Source organism: Tiliqua scincoides, chromosome 1 (genome assembly GCF_035046505.1).
Source record: "Tiliqua scincoides isolate rTilSci1 chromosome 1, rTilSci1.hap2, whole genome shotgun sequence".
NCBI classification, from domain to species: Eukaryota; Metazoa; Chordata; class Lepidosauria; order Squamata; family Scincidae; genus Tiliqua; species Tiliqua scincoides.
In genome coordinates this window covers 121101911-121121250 of record NC_089821.1, presented here as the reverse complement: position 1 = coordinate 121121250, position 19340 = coordinate 121101911, and the positions used below count along the sequence as shown (strand labels likewise).

The following is a 19340-nucleotide window of genomic DNA, read 5'->3' as shown; positions in this document are numbered from 1 at the left end:
TATTATGGGGTGATATGTTTACATTGATATTGCTGACCAGTTTCATATATGTTCATCTAGAAAAAGTTATTAGAATAATGTTTGGAAGTGGTAACTATTCATTTTACATTTTCTACTATAAATTCAATTCCAAGATTTTAAAACCCAATTAGATGCTAAGTGGATGATCTATTGCAGTGGTTCCCAAACTTGTTAGCATTGGGACCCACCTAAAAAAAAGAGTTTCACTTTACCAGCTGCTCAAACTTTTGTGGCTATAATGGTGATCGGGCAGCAGTGCTCCCCACCAAGTAGCAGGTTGTTTATCCCTTGATGCACATAGCCTAATCTGTCCTGTCAGTTTCGTGACCTACCAAAAATTGGGTTGCAACCCACTGGCGGGTTCCAGGACCCACAGTTTGGGAATCACTGATTTATTGTATTATTTGGCTTAAAAGCAGTTATGAAAGGAAGGGTGATTTCTGTGGGGACTGCAGTCTGTGGAGAGAGTTTTGTAACCTTTACCCTGAACTGTGAACATAATCTGCTATTACCTGTGGTGAGAAAAACATACAACCCAATCCAGGACCTGTGTGCGTTCTTTAGACCTGGACATTTACTTCTACTTCTACTACTACTACTACTACTACTACTACTACTACTTCATCATCATCATCATCATCATCATCATCATCATCATCAATAATAATAATAATAATAATAATAATAATAATAATAATAATAATAATAATAATAATAATAAATAACAGTATTTATATACCACTTTTCAACTAAAAGTTCACAAAGTGGTTTACAGAGAAAAATCAAATAACTAATGCTGTCCCAATAGGGCTCACAATCTAAAAAGATGCAAAAGAACACCACCAAGTGGCCACTAGAAAAAACACTGCTGGGGTGAGGAGGGCCAGTTACTCTCCCCCTGCTAAATAAAAGAGGAGCACCCACTTGAAAAAGTGCCTCTTACTCAGTAGGTGTTGACTCTGATGACCATCTTCTTACTTTTAGCTTTAGATTTTTTTCTTTATCACTGTTTCTTAGCTATGGAACGATTCACAAATCTAGCATTGCCATCCTATGCACTCTTGCCTGGGATTAAGCCCTATTGAATGCAGTGGGACCTGCATCTGTGTAAGCTTTCCATAGGATTGTGCTGTAAGATACATGTAGATGTCCACCATGTGGTAGCTTAAAAAAAGAACTAGAATGAAAGATATGGTTACATGACTGCAGCTTTCATGGTACTTTATCTCTCTGTTTCCTTGATAAAAGTGTCATTTTAGGTGCCATTTCCTGAAGCACCTTTGTTGCCCACTATCATTTTTATAGGTTGGTCACAGTCTCTGGGTTTTTCCCCCTGAAAATTTGCTATTTTGTCACTATATTTATAATGAAATAATCAGAATTCCCCAACTCCCTCTGTCTTTCTTGAAATACTGTGTACTTTTCAAGAGCATTCTGGATTAACCTCAATGTCATTTCATAAATCATTGCTTCCTCTTTGCTACAGCTCATTTCTAAAACATTAACCCTGACATATCAAGGGAGCCCTGCATATTTGTATATAGTAAAATATTTGGAATTTTTCTTTTCTTTTCTTTTTTTTTAAAAAGAGGGGCACTGATTACCTTTCATAGACATTTTAGTTCAGTTGAAAGTGACTAGCCTTGAAAGATTCAAAAGAAGGCAATAGCTATTCTTTTGCACACTTGGAATTAAACAGTTGACCTTGATAATTTAGCCTACTTTTGAAACTCTTTGAGTGCATCACTTTTTTCTGCATAGTGCATGTAGTTTCTTAGTGACACATTACATTGCATTGCAATGTGATGCATTTGTATTTGTCAGCAAGTTACAAAGTCTTGGATTAATTATTTATTACTATAAAAATGTAAAAAAAAATGAAGGAAAATAACTGGAACCTGCTAGCAGCTACATATAGCAAAACTCTGGAGACTCTCCAACACCGTTGATCTGTATTTTTGGGATGTTGCTCTTAAGGTACTGCTGTGCCTATCTGATATCCCTCCTGTGTTCTGTTAGCCTGATGCTAAATCCTGATTTTGGCTTTGCATTGAGAATCTCTATTACATAACTAGCCAGAAAGAATCTGTGACAGCTATGATCAGTTGTATCATGGAGGGTCGGTCCCAGATGGTGGTGCTGGGGGATGCCTGTTCGACACCCTGGCCCTTGAGATGCGGGGTGCCATAGGGCTCAATTCTGTCCCCCATGCTATTTAACATTTACATGAAACTGCTGGGAGAGGTCATCCGGGGGTTTGGAGTGGGGTGCCATCAATATGCTGATGACACCCAGCTCTATCTCTCCTTTCCTCCAGACTCCAGGGTGGCGGTTGAGGACCTGGAGCGCTGTCTGGAGGTAGTGAGGATCTGGATGGGGGCTAACAAGCTGAAATTAAATCCGGATAAGACAGAGGCTCTCCTGGTTAGGAAATCCTCGATGCAGGTGCTGGACTATCGGCTTGCGCTGAATGGGGTTGCACTCCCTCTGAAGGAGCAGGTCCGCAGCTTGGGGGTCCACCTGGACTCGCAGCTGCTCCTGGATTCCCAGGTGGCGGCTGTGGCAAGGGGGGCCTTCGCTCAGCTTTGGCTGGTGCGCCAGCTGCAGCTGTACTTGGATCGTGCAGACCTGGCCACGGTGATCCATGCCTCGGTGACATCGAGATTAGATTACTGTAACGCACTCTGTGTGGGGCTGTCCTTGAAGACGGTTCGGAAACTGCAACTAGTGCAGAATGCGGCGGCCCGTGTGGTTACTGGAGGTAGGCGGTTCGACCCTGTCAGTCCGCTTCTCCAGCGGCTGCACTGGCTGCCCATTTGTTTCCGGGCCCAATTCAAGATGCTGGTATTGACCTTTAAAGCCCTATACTGCTCTGGACCAGGGTATCTTAGAGATCGCCTGCTCCCGTACAATCCGGCTCGCCCTCTCAGGTCATCAGAGAAGGCCTTTTTACAAGTGCCGCCACCTAGGGAGGTACGTGGGGCGGCTGCAAGAAATAGGGCCTTCTCAGTAGTGGCACCAATGCTATGGAACTCCCTTCCCCTTGACTTAAGAATGGCTCCCTCTCTTGAGACCTTTCTGCAAGGCCTGAAGACCCTTCTGTTTAAACAGGCCTTCTGAGTTCTTGGCCTTTTAACATCTTTTTAACATCTTTTAATATTTTTTTACAGGCCTGATTCTTTTATGAATTGCTGCTGCTCTATGCTCTTTTTACCTGTTTTTACTCTGACTGCTGTTTTTAGTATGTGTTAATATGTTTTTATTTGTTTTTAAATTGTTTTTAATATGTTGTAAGCCGCCTTGAGTCCCTTCGGGGAGAAAGGCGGGGTAGAAATAAAGTTATTATTATTATTATCAAACCAAAGCCCTCACACTTTTGCTCATTGGGGTTTCATTTTAGTCATATGTGACCCTAGTAGGCTAGCTCCATTTCAATAAATGTATTTTATCCATCTAAAACTTCCTTTGTACAAGCTATTATTGATTCTTCTTTAAAAAAAAATTCTGTCTCTTGAGTGCTCTATCATATCTTCAGAAGTCTGGCTTTGTCAGTAAGCACATCTAAAGGAGTCTCTTAAGCAATGCACCATATGAATACGCAAGTGTGCTTGTGTTTTTCCTTTTATATACCTGCAGTCATTCACATTTTAGACTGTAATTGGTATGTTTAAATAGCTGTGGTGTTGCAGGATAACTACTCTCAAAGATTATTTTGAGACCCAGTTAGTTTCCATGCCTGCTGAAGGCAGAGGGAGATACCAATAAATTAACCCTGAGAATGGAAACTTCTTCCATTCAAGTTTGTGTTTCCTGTCTTCAAGGAGCCTGTTCTGAATTTGAGATTACCCACTCAAAGGGATAAATGGCAGCGCTGAGAAGGAACAATGTTCTTTAGTTATGAAAGTATCTAATGTCAGCTCAAATCCTAATATCCGTTCTTAAATTTCTCCCTTACCAAGTAATAAATGTAACTCTACAAGGCCACTGATTAATAGAGCTTAAGTAAATGGAAATATGGAGCTGTCAGAAACTTGTTGGTTCTTCCAGACTTGGTACAGTACTAAAACTGAGGATGCCAAAGTTTGTCATTAAAAATTCAGTGATTCATCACTCTGTCAGTGCAAAGTTAAGCTAAAAATAATCCTCAAAATTAAATGTTCAAAAAAAAAAAAGCAACCCTAAAAGTTCTTACATGTGAATGTATTAAGATTAGCTGAGTATTGTGTCTATAGTTCACATATCCTGGCTTGGTAACAGTTTATGTATAGAAGATGCATTAATGAGATCATAGAAAATGTGTGATGATGATTCAATGAGGTGGTTACAGCTCTGAACTTTGATTATGAACTGAATGAAAGCAGTGCAGTTACTTTTATTAATACTGGATCTTGCACTTGTGCATTTTTGGTGCTATTTTGTTTTTTGAGTGGTACCATTTTATAAACATATTCTCTGTTTTCTGTGCTTTAATTACCCCCCTTAATTATTTGAATTTTGAATAGCTTGTGAAACTTTTTCCATTGATTTGCTGTCTATGTATTTCTGTGTTTGACATGCGAATTCTGAGATCCAGTGTTTCAAGTGTGTCAGAAGTACATAACTTTTAACTTAATATCTACTCAACATAATTTATTTCCTTACTGTTTAATATTAATGACAGGAAAATGCACATATAGGTGGTTTTTACCTCCCCCTCAGCCTCCCCAAAAGATTATTCCAATGAAGAGGATCCAGGGCCAAATCCTATCCAATTTTTCAGTGCTGGTGCAGCCACGCCAATGGGTTGTGCACTGCAGCCTGTGGTGGAGAAGCAGTAACAGAAGCCTCCTCAAGGTATGGGAACATTTGTATGTGCAGGTATGGGCTGCACTGTGGCTGCACAGGTACTGGAAAGTTGGATAGGATTAGGCCCTCGATGAGCTGCCGATCCTTAATTTACTTGGCCAGAGAAACCTGTCTCAGTGTGGAGACTATTGTTGGTGTTGACAACTTGCCCTTTGTTTTACATTTGCTTACTCTTACCCCTTTCTCTTAAAAACTCAGTGTTTGTTTTTTTATTTACCTCAAAACCGCTCTGCTAGGCAGTGGCATCACTAGGATTTGCGTCACCCGCTGCAGGAGGCCTGCGCGTCACCCCATGTAGTGGGCGGGGCAACACCCCAGGTGGTGGGCATGGTGATGTACCATCGCCCTGCCCCCAGTGGTTTTTTGGCTGTACCTTTTGATAGAACATAGATATTTCAATGTGGTTTGTTTCACTGCATTCTGCATGAATTTACACATTGATTGATATGTAACATGATGGTATTATTCCTCCAAATTCTGATTTTAGTGATTTTGAAAACTTGTAGAGTCACACACACCCACAAACACATGTGTCAACCTTATTGCAGCAGTTCTCAAACTTTTAGCACTGCAATCCACTTTTTAGAATGACAGTCTGTCCAGGACCCATTGGAAGTGATGTCATGGCCAGAAGTGATATCATCAAGCAAATTAAAATAAAAGAAATAATTAAATAAGGGGGAGCCAGTCCTGTTCCACCAAGTGAATCTACTCTGAAGTAAGTCCTATTGTGGTCAATGGGGCTTACTCTCAGGAAAGTGTGGGTAGGATTGCAACCTGTGAACCCAATCCTATGCATGTCTACTCTGAAGTAAGTCCCATTGTGGTCAATGGGGCTTACTCTCAGGAAAGTGTGGGTAGGATTGCAGCCTGTGAGCTCAAGCCTATGCATGTCTACTCTGAAGTAAGTCCCATAGTGGTCAATGGGGCTTACACTGTAGTCCACCTGCAATAACCCCTGAAAAAGAATCAGTGAGATTTCCAGCCCTCCCAGTGCCCAGTATAAAGTTCTTCTGTTTGAGGCATATCCATATAAAGACCCACCTGGCTTTGCAAGTGCAAAATAGAAAACTTTTTCCTTACTATTCAAGCTTCTTTTTTGGTCCTTTTTAGTGGGGGGGGGGAAGGCTGCCTTCTGCAACATACGTTGAGCTTCAGTTCCATCGGATCGGGACCATTCTGGTGTCCTCACATTCCCCTTTGCCTGGCCTGACCACCAGCCAAGGCACATCTGCCTACTCGTGAGTAAACGCTACTGTGAGGCTGCTTTGCTTTCCATAGGGCTCAATAGAGCAGTTGGGAGGGACAGAGAGACCTCCTTCTCTGGTGTTTTGGGCGGCTGCATTCATTGGATCAGGACCATTCTGACGTCCTTGGAGTCCTCTCAGCCTGCCCTGAGTCTTCTCAGGCCTTGCCTGGACTAAGGCAAGTTTGTTTCCTCGCGAGTATACGTGGCCACTTGACTTCGTTTCGGGCTCAATAGATGCAGCTGGGAGGGAGGCATGGACCTCCTTCTCATGTTTTGGGGGCCCGCATTCATTGGATTGGGACCATTGTGGTGTCGCTGGATTCCTCTCAGTCTGCCCTTTCGGACGGACTATGGCAAGTACGCCTACTTGAGCGATACAGCTCACTTTCACTTTCCATAGGGATCCTTGCATTTTTTCTTTCTGGTTTTTTGGCCATAATGTTTGAAGGAAAAGAGCTATTTCAATTCTGTTTTTTGGATTGCCCTCCGCTGGACATTCCGCATCCAATGGTGCATGGAACAATGGGGTAGCTCTGAAAGCCGCGAAGTTAGCGCATCCTCCCCCCAGAGCATGTCACCCCCCAGGCGCGTCACCCATTGTGGCCCGCCCCCCCCAGCGACGCCAGTGCTGCTAGGTAGTTAGGTAGGGACAGGAGAGAATGAATGAATGAGTGTATTGCCCAATGCCTCCTAGAGAGCTTCATAACTGAATTTGGGACTATTTTGAATTTATGCTGAATCACACTTACAGCACAATCCTATACACATTTACTCAGAAGGAAGTCCCATTGTGTTCAGTGAGGCTTACTCCCAGGAAAGTGTGGTTAGGATTGCAGGCCTAGTTTTGGAATGGGTAAGCCAAATATCCTCAGCTTCATCTAAATATCCACTTTTGATTGAACCAAAAATCTTCAGATTTCATTTTTTGCATAAATTGTCAAATCCCTGGCCTGAGCCCATTGATACATTTTGTTTTAAATAGAGATGAATGGCATATTCAAAGGAAAAAAAGGGAAGAATTTGTTTTATCTCCTCTCTTTTCACTACTGTTTTCATCCAATTCTTTTATCTAATTTTATTTGGGCAATTTTGCTTGTGATACAGTTTGTAAATTTAATACCTTTTTGTAAATAAAGCCACATAGGTTAGGAATTTTTCTGCAAAACTGTGTCTGTGTGGAGTTTGCATATGACAGTTCTGGTTATATTCTTGTCCTCTGCATTCTCCTCTTCAAAATAATATCTTAGAAGTATATACAGGAAATGAGTGGAGATGATTGGTGCATATGCATGCAATGAGAGAAAAGAGGAATAAATGGTTTAGATGTGGCAAAATAGAAATTTTCTGAACACAAGATACCATTGAACATAGGTCATGGCCACTTCTTAGGAAACAGCATTATTACAAAACCATAATCAGAAGAGGGTATACCATGTGCATAGATGCAATTATAAAACTAAACTCATCTAAAGATGAGGCTGAATTGCACAATAATATAGCATATTGAATATCTGATTTGAAACAGGAACAAAATCCCTAGATAAAATGAATGATTTGCACAACTGTTTTAAAAGAATGCTAATTGTTTAAATAATGATTATATCTGCAGTTGCTTTTGAGAAGCACAACAGAGTATTGTTAGATTCTAAGTAATTGCATTGACAGTACTGAACAATTTTAGTTTATACGTGATCCTTTGTTTAGGATGGTAGGATATAGCATAGTGTGAATCATGTAGAGATTGTTTGGTCTGCTCATATAGGTCAAATCACTTTTCCTTCATTCTAACTGCACTGCAACTGCAGTATTTTTATGTACCATAACTCCCCAGTTCGAAGAAGTAGTGTCATCTTCTTGAACCAGGGACTCCTTTATCTGTAGCTCTGTCTCTTGCAGCACAATCCTATATTCACTTCCCTAGGAGTAAGCTGCACTGAATACAGTAGGCCTTGCTTCTGAGCAAACATGCATAAGGTCATGCTGTTTGCCACTAGTCAGCATCATTCTTAGGTTTGACTTCATTATGACTGTGATTGTCTTACTCTTATCTTTGAAGTTTAATTCACCAGTTTGGATAGCAGAAATTGTCTGAATAATAATAATAATAATAATAATAATAATAATAATAATAATAATAATAATAATAATAATAAACTTTATTTATATCCCGCCCTTCTCCCTAAAAGGGACCCAATGAATACCCATCGGAATGTGCATCAGAGTATGGATGTCTGACAAAACTTCATTATTCTTAGTGGGGTACACATTCTGGTGTGCATTCTCACACATAACTGTGTGATTACAGTTTGATGGAGATGTCTGTAGTCAAAGTTTAATATGCAACATACACAAGCAAAACAAGGAGGTATTTGAACTTGTAGCTCACTTGTAGCTGAACTTGTAGAACTTGAACTTGTACTATTTTGAGGACAGTACTTACAGGTCCAATTTTCTCTCTCCTTTTCCAATTGTGCATATGTCTCAAGGCAAAGAAGCAACACTGAATATGGTACGACCAGCAATATTGTGCCTGCACTGGCAAAAGTAAAATGTCAACATTCATGTGCTGATCTGCCACTATAATCCACACCAGGTACACACGTACACACACACAACTGCTCTTTTTGGTGAGAGTTGGAGGGTGGGAGACATGGCATCCCACCCACCCCCAGCACAGAAATTGTGCAGAAATGCAGGTTATCTGAGATACTCCACAGATTTTCCATGGATATCCAAAAGCTTGGGGAGGCAATAAAGGAACAGGAAAAAAGCATGCTAAAAATACTTCCAGTGACATTAAGATTTTAGAGCACTGCACAAAACTTCTAGGCTACAGAACAGGTAAGACATGGTGACCTATATGCAGTAGTTGTGAAAAATTGTTTTGCTGACTTCAAATTCCTGTTACAATTTTCAGGCAACACAAATTTGCTCTTTGGACTTGAACGCCCACAGAAGTCTCAGCATGTATTCATTTGCACAATTTAGAAAATACTTTTAAAAAGAACAATGCAGGAAACCATTATATAGTTAAAACGGGGGGGGGGGGAATCTAGGCAACAGATTAAGTTGCTAATTAAAGGCAGAGATGACAGTTATACGTTTAGTTTAATGTTGTTTAATATTTTCCAGTATGTATGACTCATTCTTGAGGGTTAGAAGATATAAATATCCTCTTTCTCCAAGAATCATCCTGTTGTAAGTTCTAACTTGCCCAGCATGACACCTACCTTTAAAAATAAAATGTGTGCATTTTCCTTTCCAGGTTTGTTCAATCACTAATATACCCCAATAATACATTGTCAAACTTTGGCTGTGGTGCTTATGCTACTTAACTGAGTGGTCCAGCTAGAATCTTTGGAAAGGGTATTTGAAGCCTCAACAAATTACAGATATTTTAATGAAAGGGTATCTAACATTAAGTGAGATCCTTGAAGCCAAATTGTTGCCTTTTTGCTACAGTTGAGTTGCCATCTTTTTGGAAACTTGTACCTCATCATTTGGAGAAGAATGTGGCTGTGCATTGTGGTTTTGTGTTTTAATGAATATTTGACCATTTACTTTTTAATAAGCACCATTTGGGCATTTTATAACTGTTTATAGTAGCTCAGCAACCTTGTTCCTGCAAGCTTTGCACGCATTTTAACAAAAGCAATAAGTCACACACAGCAAGCCATAATACCCTTTGTATTTGACTTGGAGATATTCAGTAGAGTTTATGATATTTATTACAATTATAGGGAAAACCACTGAGATGACAGACCTTTATTGGCATACGACATTGAGATGTTACTGTTGAAGTCAAACCTACCTGTAGTGCAATTTTAGCTGTTTCTGTTTAACAAGGATACATAATGTAATTAGAAAAAACTGTGGATTTTAATAAAAATTCTATGCACAATTTCCTGGGAGTAAGCCCCATTGAACAAAGAGGGACTTAATCATGCATAGGATAGCACGGTATATAATCATAGTATAATTTACATTGGGGAAAAAGAAACACTACCGTAATCCTGTACAGTATTGTATTTTATTATTAATTGTCAAGTTCTATCCTGAAAATTGTGACAGATTGCTTTATCAGTTTTGAGATTGTGCATTCCATTTTTGTGATATCTCAACAAAGTTCAGAGTAAAATGGAGTTTTGTAAGAAGGCCCATCTCTGATGCACCAAGTCCAATCTTTTATGGCCGTGATTCTTAAACTTTTTGCCCTGGAACCTACATTTCAAAATGTCTGGGACCCACTAAAGTGATGTCATTAACCTGGAAGTGATGTCATTAACCTGGCCAGAAGTGACATCATCAAGTACTTTCCTGAGAATGCAGCAAGCCCTGAAATTGTACCATTTTCCCTAAATAGGCATGCTATATATAATTAAATAAATTGAAATAATTATTAATATTAAAGTAAAACAATTAAATATAAGGAGATGACATGGGGAAGCCAGCCTTGTTCCACCAAGTTGCCCTATAGCCTGTACAATAACCTCAAACCCCCCCCCCCCCAAAAAAAAAATCAGTAAGATTTTCAGCCCTCCCAGTACCCTGTTCAATTTAAGTTCTTGTATTTAAACAAGTTCAGTGTGATTTGGGACAAAATCAGTTTTAAATCCAACATAGTTGTTTTTTTTTTTAAGGTGGGAGGGGCTAGATTGAGATTCAAAGCTTCCCTCTTAACACTAATAAAACCTGAGAGTGATGTGGGGAGCAACACTCCCTGAGGCTCAGGGGTAGGGGAGGGGTAGGGGAGGAGACAGCAACCCTTTTCAATAAAGCAGTGGTTGCCAAACCACCGGAACATACTTTTTAAATGACAAACTATTAGGACCCACCTAACTTTGAAAGGCTAAAGAAAAAAGTTTCACCTTTAATAGCTCAAGCCTCTGTTTTAATCCTTTTTATGGTGGATGGCCTGCCATTTTGGAGCATTTGTTGCGCTCCACATTCATCGAATCAGGATCATTCGAATGTCTTGCATTCTCCTTCAACATGAGCTAAGGCACATTTGCTTCCTTGTGAATAAACGCAAACGTGTAGCTTAGTTTTGCTTTCCATAGGACTCAATACATTTGTCAGTTTTGAGGGAGGGACTTCCTTTTTGGGTGTTTTTGGGGTGCTTGTGTTCATTGGTACAGGACCATTCTGGTGGCATGAGACTCCTCTCAGCCTGCCCTTCACAGTGGACCAAGGCACGTTCATCTGCTTATAAATAAACAGACAGTGTGGCTCAGTTTTACTTTCCATAGGGCTCTATGCATTTTTCTTCTTTATTAGCTTGTCAGTTTTCAGCTTCACAGCCCACCAACCAGGAGGTTGCAACCCACAGTTTGAGAAACCCTGTTTTAGGGCATTAAAGGCCCAAATCAGCATATTGATATATGTCCCAGGAACTAACTAGTAACTGGAGCAGCCTTTCCAGCCTTACTATCTACAGTTTGCCCAGGAAACAACATTTTGCATCACCTTCAGTTTCCAAACAATGGCACACATTCATTTCTAGAAAAATGGCCAAGCCCAAATCGGCTAGGTCAGATATTGGACAAGATCTTGAAGTTAGAAGATTAACACCCATGTCTAAACCCCCATCCTTTTGGGGGGTGGGTGGGAAGGTATTCTTTCTAAATGTTACAAAAAATACAGATTAATTCACTGTCTCTGTTATCATAGCAGACCTGTACAATTAAGAATAACACATGCTATCATGCATAGTTTCTGGTGCTGGTAAGGACTGGGAAAGAATGAGGAACAATGGAAGATGTTAAGTGGTATACTTACGGGGCAAAATCATGCAGTGGACTCACTACAGTAAAAACTTCCTTACCTGGCACACTCAAATAAGTGGCAGTTCCTTCCACTTGAGATGGCAAGTGAAAATGCCAGGTACTGACACTTCATAAAGCAGGACACTTGGTTAACAAGATGCCCACGTACTTCTTGGCCCTTCCCTCGCTTGCCAGTGTTCTGTCTTTGGTGCTACGTCACTCTTCTCCCTCCCTCATGAAAGCCCTATAAGAATGGAGACTTTCCACTTTTTCCTCCCTAGAGCCCTGCTTTAGGAAATAGTTTTCATTCCTAGAGGGCTCTCTCATGAGGAAGGAAGGAGGCCCGAAGTGGTGAGACAGAGGAAGTCCTGTATGGCAGGGGTTTTCAAACTGGGGCCTGAGGGCCTTGGCCTCTGCCCCCTTAAGGGGCGGAGGCAGGGAGGAGCCCTGCACGACCTTCTGGAGGGCTCCTCAAAGCTTAGAAAGCGAAAGTGGAGCAATCGCTCCTGCCTCCGCAAAACTGGAAGTGGAGCGCGATCGCTCCACTTTCACTTCTTAAGCTTTGGGGAGCCCTGCAGACGGTCGCGCAGGGCTCCCCACACCCCCTAGAGGCTGCATGAGGCTCTGGTAAGTACAGCCAAGCCCCTGCAGCCATCTGAGCAACGCAATCCTTGGAATCAAGTCGCTGCCTCCCCCTCCCCGCCCCCACAATAACAAAGTGGTTTTCAAACTCCCTGAGAGTTTGAAAACCACTGCTGTATGGTAAGAAGAGAGCAAAGGGAGCGCAGTCAGGGATGGGGTCCTGGGATGATGGCTTATGAAAGCCACACTAATAGGTGTCAGATAGTGTTTGTGTGTGAGACAGAGAGGGGCTATTTTTAAATTATTTTTTCATTCATTTTGCCTTTGATACATACTTACACACACGGGTACTTTTGACTTGGAAAACTTTAAATGCAGAATTGCTGATCAGACCTCTTGCCTGATTGAATCCTTAGGATTATGCCTACATTTTTTTTTTCCTGAAAGGCAAGGTGATTTTTTTTGCTTGTATTCACTTCAGTGTTCCTTAGTATGAATATGTGGGTATGTCCGAGGCTGTAGATTTTATTTTTGTGTGGTGTGAGCACATGTATTGCTGTAACATTTAAAATCCCATAATCTAGTAGGCAGATCCAAACATGGTGGTCATTCAAAATGGAATCCACACCCTGCCCCAGTTAGTAAAGTCTACTTATAACAATTGGCCTTATTGCTAGAGAGACTTGTAAATGCTTCATTGCAAAACGAGAAAATGTCAGCTCTTCAAGAAGGCAACTATTTAAACTCTTGGAAAAGGAGAACCTTCCCAACTATTGTCCAGACTTGCATCTGCATTGCTAGGGAAGGTGATAAAATGTGTAATGACATCAAAATGTTAAACTTTTCTGGAGAATGTAAACTTCTTTTAACACCTGCCTCCTGGTGCTAGCTCTAGCCACTGTGTTCAGACTTATATAGGAGCTCTAGCAGAAGATCTGTGTCTTAAGGGTGACAGGGGAAATGCTACTGTGATGCGCTTAAGGGTGTGAACAAATAAGATCATTGTACTGAAGTCTTGTGGCAGGCGCTGTCAAGTCCAATTCAATGTGTTAGTTTTTACCCAAAAAACCCTAAAGGGCCATTGATAGCGTTATCTCAGTATGAGCCTCCCTGCAAAATAATGGTTTATGTCCTAAGGCTGCAATCCTATACACCAGTGTTTCTCAAACTGTGGGTTGGGACCCATTAGGTGGGTCACGAGATAATTTCAGGTGGGTCCCCATTCATTTCAATCTTTTATTTTTAATATATTAGACTTGATGCTACCATGATATGTGACTGCATTTGGGAAAATGTTATAGACCTGTAACTTTTAACAAACTACTATGTATATTCTTTTAACAATGATAGTAAAGGAAACTTATTCCTGGGTAAGCGTGGGTAGGATTGCAGCCTAGGATAGTTAAAAATTTTCCTTCTTGATGATGTCACTTCCAGTCATGACATCACTTCCGGTGGGTTCTGACAGATTCTCATTCTGTCCCAGTGGGTCCTGGTGCTAAATGTGTGAGAACCAATGCTATACACACTTACCTGGGAGTAAGTCCCATGGAACTTGGGGGTCTTACTTCTTAGTGGACATGCATAAGTGTATGTTGTAAGGTTCACTTCTGTGAATGGAAGGCACTTCTTTTCGTGCAAGGGAAATAATTTTCACCCATCTCCTCTTAATTTTACAGCCCTCTGCCTGACAAAGTCCTATTTGCAGGGTGGATTTTCATTGGACGCAAAGCGGTGCTGTGATATATTCTACTAACTTGGTAAAGAGGCACTTTCTCAAGTGCCTTAGATTAGATTTTAGATTAGATAACTTAGATTTAGCAGGGGAGGATAACTGTCCTTCACCGTAGCACAGTGACTTTTCTAGTGGCTGTTGCTGGTGTTCCTCTGCATATTCTTAGATTGTGAGCCCTTTTGGAACAGGGAGCCATTTAGTTATTTGATCTTCTCTGTACATCGCTTTGTGGACTTTTTTTTGAAAAGCAGTATATAAATATTCTTAATAATGTGGAAGTTTGCTGCTACAAATTTCCTTCCCATGTGCTGCTTAAGTTACAAGCCAATACCAGTAGTCAAACGTTTCAGCAGTAATTTGTGGTCTAAAAGAATGACTATCAGCTTTTGTAAAGCTTTCCAGTCTGGTTGCTTAGACTATTATTATTTGCCAGGTGAGTGGTATTTGAAAACCTGTGGTACAGCATCATGTTGACATGCATCAAGTTTTTCTAAAAGTGAGTTGATATGCCACATGCTTGTGTCTTGTAAAGCTATGCGTGTGATTTAATTTCATCCCAAAGCCATTTACCTTTGTACAAAGGTTAAAATGATCATTCAGAATATTTTTTGAGTTGACTGCTTTAGATTCACTTTGCCAGGAAGATAACTAGGTAGCTTTGGGCTAATCCCCTCACTTCAGAATAAAATAGGAGAAAACATCCAAATAAACGGTGAAGAAAAGCATTATGAAGCATTGTGGCTGCCCAAATTCCATAAAACTTGTAGAACTTGCATGTATTTGCTATCATTTGTAGCTGTCAAATGAATAGTAATTTTAAAACCCTCTATTAATAATGATGGAAATATTACTAAGGGATGCTGGGTATTTGCTTTTTGATGTTCACTGAAGAATTAATTGATTAAGACACTAAGAGGGGACATGCTAAAATTCCTACATGGCCTTTAACATATGTGAATAGACAGCCCTCCAACAGTTAAGTGCTAAGTAATTTTACTATTTATTATTTATTTACCCTCCTATTTTCCCCCTCCTGTAAACAGGAAATAATTTTGTTTCATTTTGGAAGTGAAAAATGTCTTCCTTGTGGCATTTGAAATTTTAATGGTCCTCAATAAATAAAATCATATCTAATAAGATAACTGGTTTTATTTGGCACTGTGATCTAGATGCATTGCAGTTACGGAAGCATAAATAGTTACAGCCTTCCAGAGCCTAGTTCCTATTTGCTAAATATACTTGGCTTGCTTTAAATTCCTCTGTGTGCAGTCATTAATACAATCCTCTTTGACAGCATTTAATTAAAGTGCTTTCCTCTATTAAATTCATTAAAATTTTTTTAAACTTAACACTTTTTCAGACCTTTCAATGCTAAGGACTTGAAGGTCCCTCTAAATCAGGGGTGCTCACACTTTTTTGGCTCGAGAGCTACTTTGAAACCCAGCAAGGCCCGGAGATCTACCAGAGTTTTTTTTTACAATGTTCGCGCCATCATAACATATAACATTTGTGTACAATGTATGTTGGTGTACCTTGAGCCCCACTGAGTATAACAGGACTTACTCCTGAATAGACATGCCAAGGATTAGGCTGTGAGGCTGCAATCCTAGCCACACTTACCTGGGAGTAAGCCCCATTGAGTACAGTGGGCCTTACTCCCGGCGTTTCCTCCCAGAGGCACCTGAAGGTCAGCACTCCGCGATCTACTCATTTTGCCTCGTGATCTACCGGTAGATCGCGATCCACCTATTGAGCATCCCTGCTCTAAATAATTTCTCTCTATTCACTGCAAATTGTTAATTAAATTTTACTTAGTGTCTGCTAAATAGGAGAAATGAAAAATCAGTACCATTTTTGTTAGAGTAACCTTTTGTTGGTGAATGTGTATGTACAGATATTTGAGTTGCACAACTCTTTGAGTGAAAGAGCTAATTCTCATTGAGAGGTGCTGTACATGGGTAGCCTGAACCTAAAGGCACATTCCACTGTTGTGGTAGAAATGGAAGCAGGTGTGGCAAATGGAGCTGCTCTATTCATCTTAAGCTGAAGTAGTATAATTTTATTTTTTTGTTCAAAGTAACTGTACCCTGGCTTTCTCTTCCTGCAAGGGCGGCACACAACATGCTTCACAAATACTAAGAAAACAATAAAAATACATTCAGACATGCAACAAATATACAAAAAGCAGTGTATAACCCAAGAAAATAATATCAAAACAGTGTTAACTAAGAGGATACAGAACAGAACAACTTAAATTTGGGTCCTAAAGGCTAAACAGAACAAATATTTTCTGTTTCTGTTCACAATGAAAGTGATGGACCCAGCCTTGTGCAAACAGTTCCATAACCTGGGTGCCATTGCAGAGATGGTCCTCTTGTGCATCATTATCAAATGCACCTGTGCATTTGAAGCATACAAGAAAACCCTTTCAATTGATCTCAGGGTATGAGCATATGGGAAGAGGTGTTCCTTCAAGTGCTCTGCTTACAAGCTTTTTAGGGCTTTAAAGGTCAAAACCAGCATCTTGAATTGTGCTCAGAAAAAATTCAGCAACAAGTGCAATTGTTAAAGCAAAGGTGTGATGTCCTCATGATGCCTCATGTTGGCCAGTGGTCATGTAGCAGCATTCTGCAGTAGTTGAAATTTCTGAATGGTTTTCACATAGTGCATTACCGTAATTCAAATGCAATGTAACTAGTATGTGGACAACCATAGTCAGGAACAACTGATTGCAGAAAGGATGCAGCTTGCACAAAGACTAAGCTGGGCAAAAGCATCTCTGGGCACAGCTGACACCTGGGTATCTAGGGTGTGAGACTGGGATCAAAAGCAGCCCCCAACTGCAAACCTGTTCCTTCAAAGGAAATTCAACCTGACCCAGAGCAGACTGCGTTTCAGATCTCCTTACTAATATCACATCTGTCTTGTCCAGATTTATTTTCAACTTGTTTGCCTTCACCAACACAGTACTGACTCCTGACAGTGGTTCAGAACCTCCATGGTTTCCCTAGTAGCAACATGGAATCCATGCTACTCTACCCTACTTGCTTAAAAGAACTGCTGCTCTGCCCTATTCCATTTAAAAACCCTAACATTTGCCTGAGAAAGTCTAGATACTGGCTTGAACTAACACTTTGGAACTGAGACCAGGCTGATGTCAGTCAGGTTCTGATGCTCCTCCAGGGCCCTACCTCTACAAAAGCAAGCAGACCTCCTGTGTGGTACATTTTTGCTGCTTTGTACATGTCCCGTCCCAAAAATGTTCCATCTCCCAATGCCCACTTTTTGGCTAATTAACACATCCTTATCTCTAGAAACAACAGCTGTGGTGTGCAAAGGAATGAACACAGAACTCCTTATCTATAGCAATTAACCAGAATTTATTGCTACAAACACAGACACTCCCTGCAAGTCCTCTTGTCCAGAGGCTTTCCCTCCCCAAAACTCAACTTAGTGGGTAAAGGTCCAAAGCTTCCAGTCCAAGTCCATGGCCTAATCTCCAAAGCACAGTCCAGTCTTCCCAATTCAGTCTTCTGCAGCAGAGTCCCTGCTCTCCAGCAGTGTCCTCTCCAGCAGAGTGTCTCCTCCAGCAGGGTCCTGGCAGTCCTTTCTTCTGTGTCCTCCAGCAGAGTCCTGGCAGTCCCCTTCTCCCGTAGGTCTGGGTCTGGTTGCCTTTGGTCAGGTCAGGTCACTTTGCTCCTTCTGAATGCCTTTTATCCTTGTATGTCCCATTAAGTCCAAATTCAAAGTCCCATCAAGGTCAAATGAATCTCAGGTGTCCATTCAGGTCTCTGTTGGCCTTGATTGATTACAGCTGTGGACCCAGTCCTGCCCTTCCCAGAGCTGTCAAACAACTGTCAAAACATGGAATCGCTGTCAACACCATATCATCCACCTGATGATTTCTGATCTTCCATTACAGTACATAAAGATATGGCATTTATTCTGTCAGCAGCACAGGGGTAGAGGTGGTACCAAGCGCTGGGGTACAGAGTTGAATTTTTTTTATTCCTGCATTGATGCTGTAATTATTTTATTCTTGCATTGAAGCATGCCATGTAATAGATTTTGCAAAAAAGCCCTTTTGTGTCATACCCCTAACCCTGTCATATTACAGGCTAATATAATTTAGCAACTCTAGAAGGATTTTGCTGTTGTGATTTGGCACTGTGCTGATCTTATATACATTTAACCTTTATTTAGAATTGTCATACATGACATAATATTTCATGACCATTTGACTCCAGTACTGAACGTTTTTTCATCTACACCTGTGTGAATGATGGAGTGGATGATACAAACTGACTTAAAATATCCTTCAACTAGTGGATGTTAGATGTTCTACTAAACTGATAACACGGAACATTCTTTCAGATCCAGTGGCCTTATATTACAGGTATGCTTCTGCACAACTTAGAGGGACTGCTGGTTAAGGAAAGGCAGGATCTGATGTTGGTGAGATGGTGCTCCAATATGTTTAGCAATAAAATTAATTCAGACATAAGATGATACCTGATCCCGTTGCAGAGTAATAATGATAAAAAAGTCTACAACTCAGAGTTTGTCCTTGAATTCAGAGTTTTATGAGTTTTCATTCCATCACACCTTTTCAATATGTTGTCTAAGAAATTTTTTTATCAGGGGAAAATTGTCAAATATGGTGAAAAATTATTCATGAACCAGAAGCTTTTCCCATAATTTTTCTATGCATGATGATTTGTGATTTCAGGGACTATTTGCAACATCCATATAACTACACTTGTAACATTCAGGCTACAATCCAAAGTATACTTAGCAGTGAATACAGTAGGACTTACTTCTGAGAAACATTCAGTAGAGTTGTGCTGTTAATGTATTAGGTACCACATGCTGTAATCAGCATGTATAGTTCTCTTATAGATATAACATGTTGGGTGTGTTCTACATTATCAAAAGTATTGAAGATTGCTGGGTTGAGGATGTCAGTCTGCAAGTCTTTTAAAGCCATTCAAAGATACATTAATCACCATACTTTATATATGATACCCTCAGATACTCTGTATGTGAAATTAGTGCAGATTATCATGCAAGTCAAAAATAAATTTAAAAGAATAAATCCAGTAAGTTCTGTTGGTTTATCCATTTCTGTTCTTCAAGTGGCTCT

General features: G+C 40.4%; 1 protein-coding gene across 1 annotated transcript in view; it reads left to right on the top strand.

The window, feature by feature from the left end:
• SATB2 (SATB homeobox 2) overlaps window positions 1–19340 on the top strand; it is a 165661-nt gene that overhangs the window by 125689 nt on the left and 20632 nt on the right. The window lies entirely within an intron of this gene.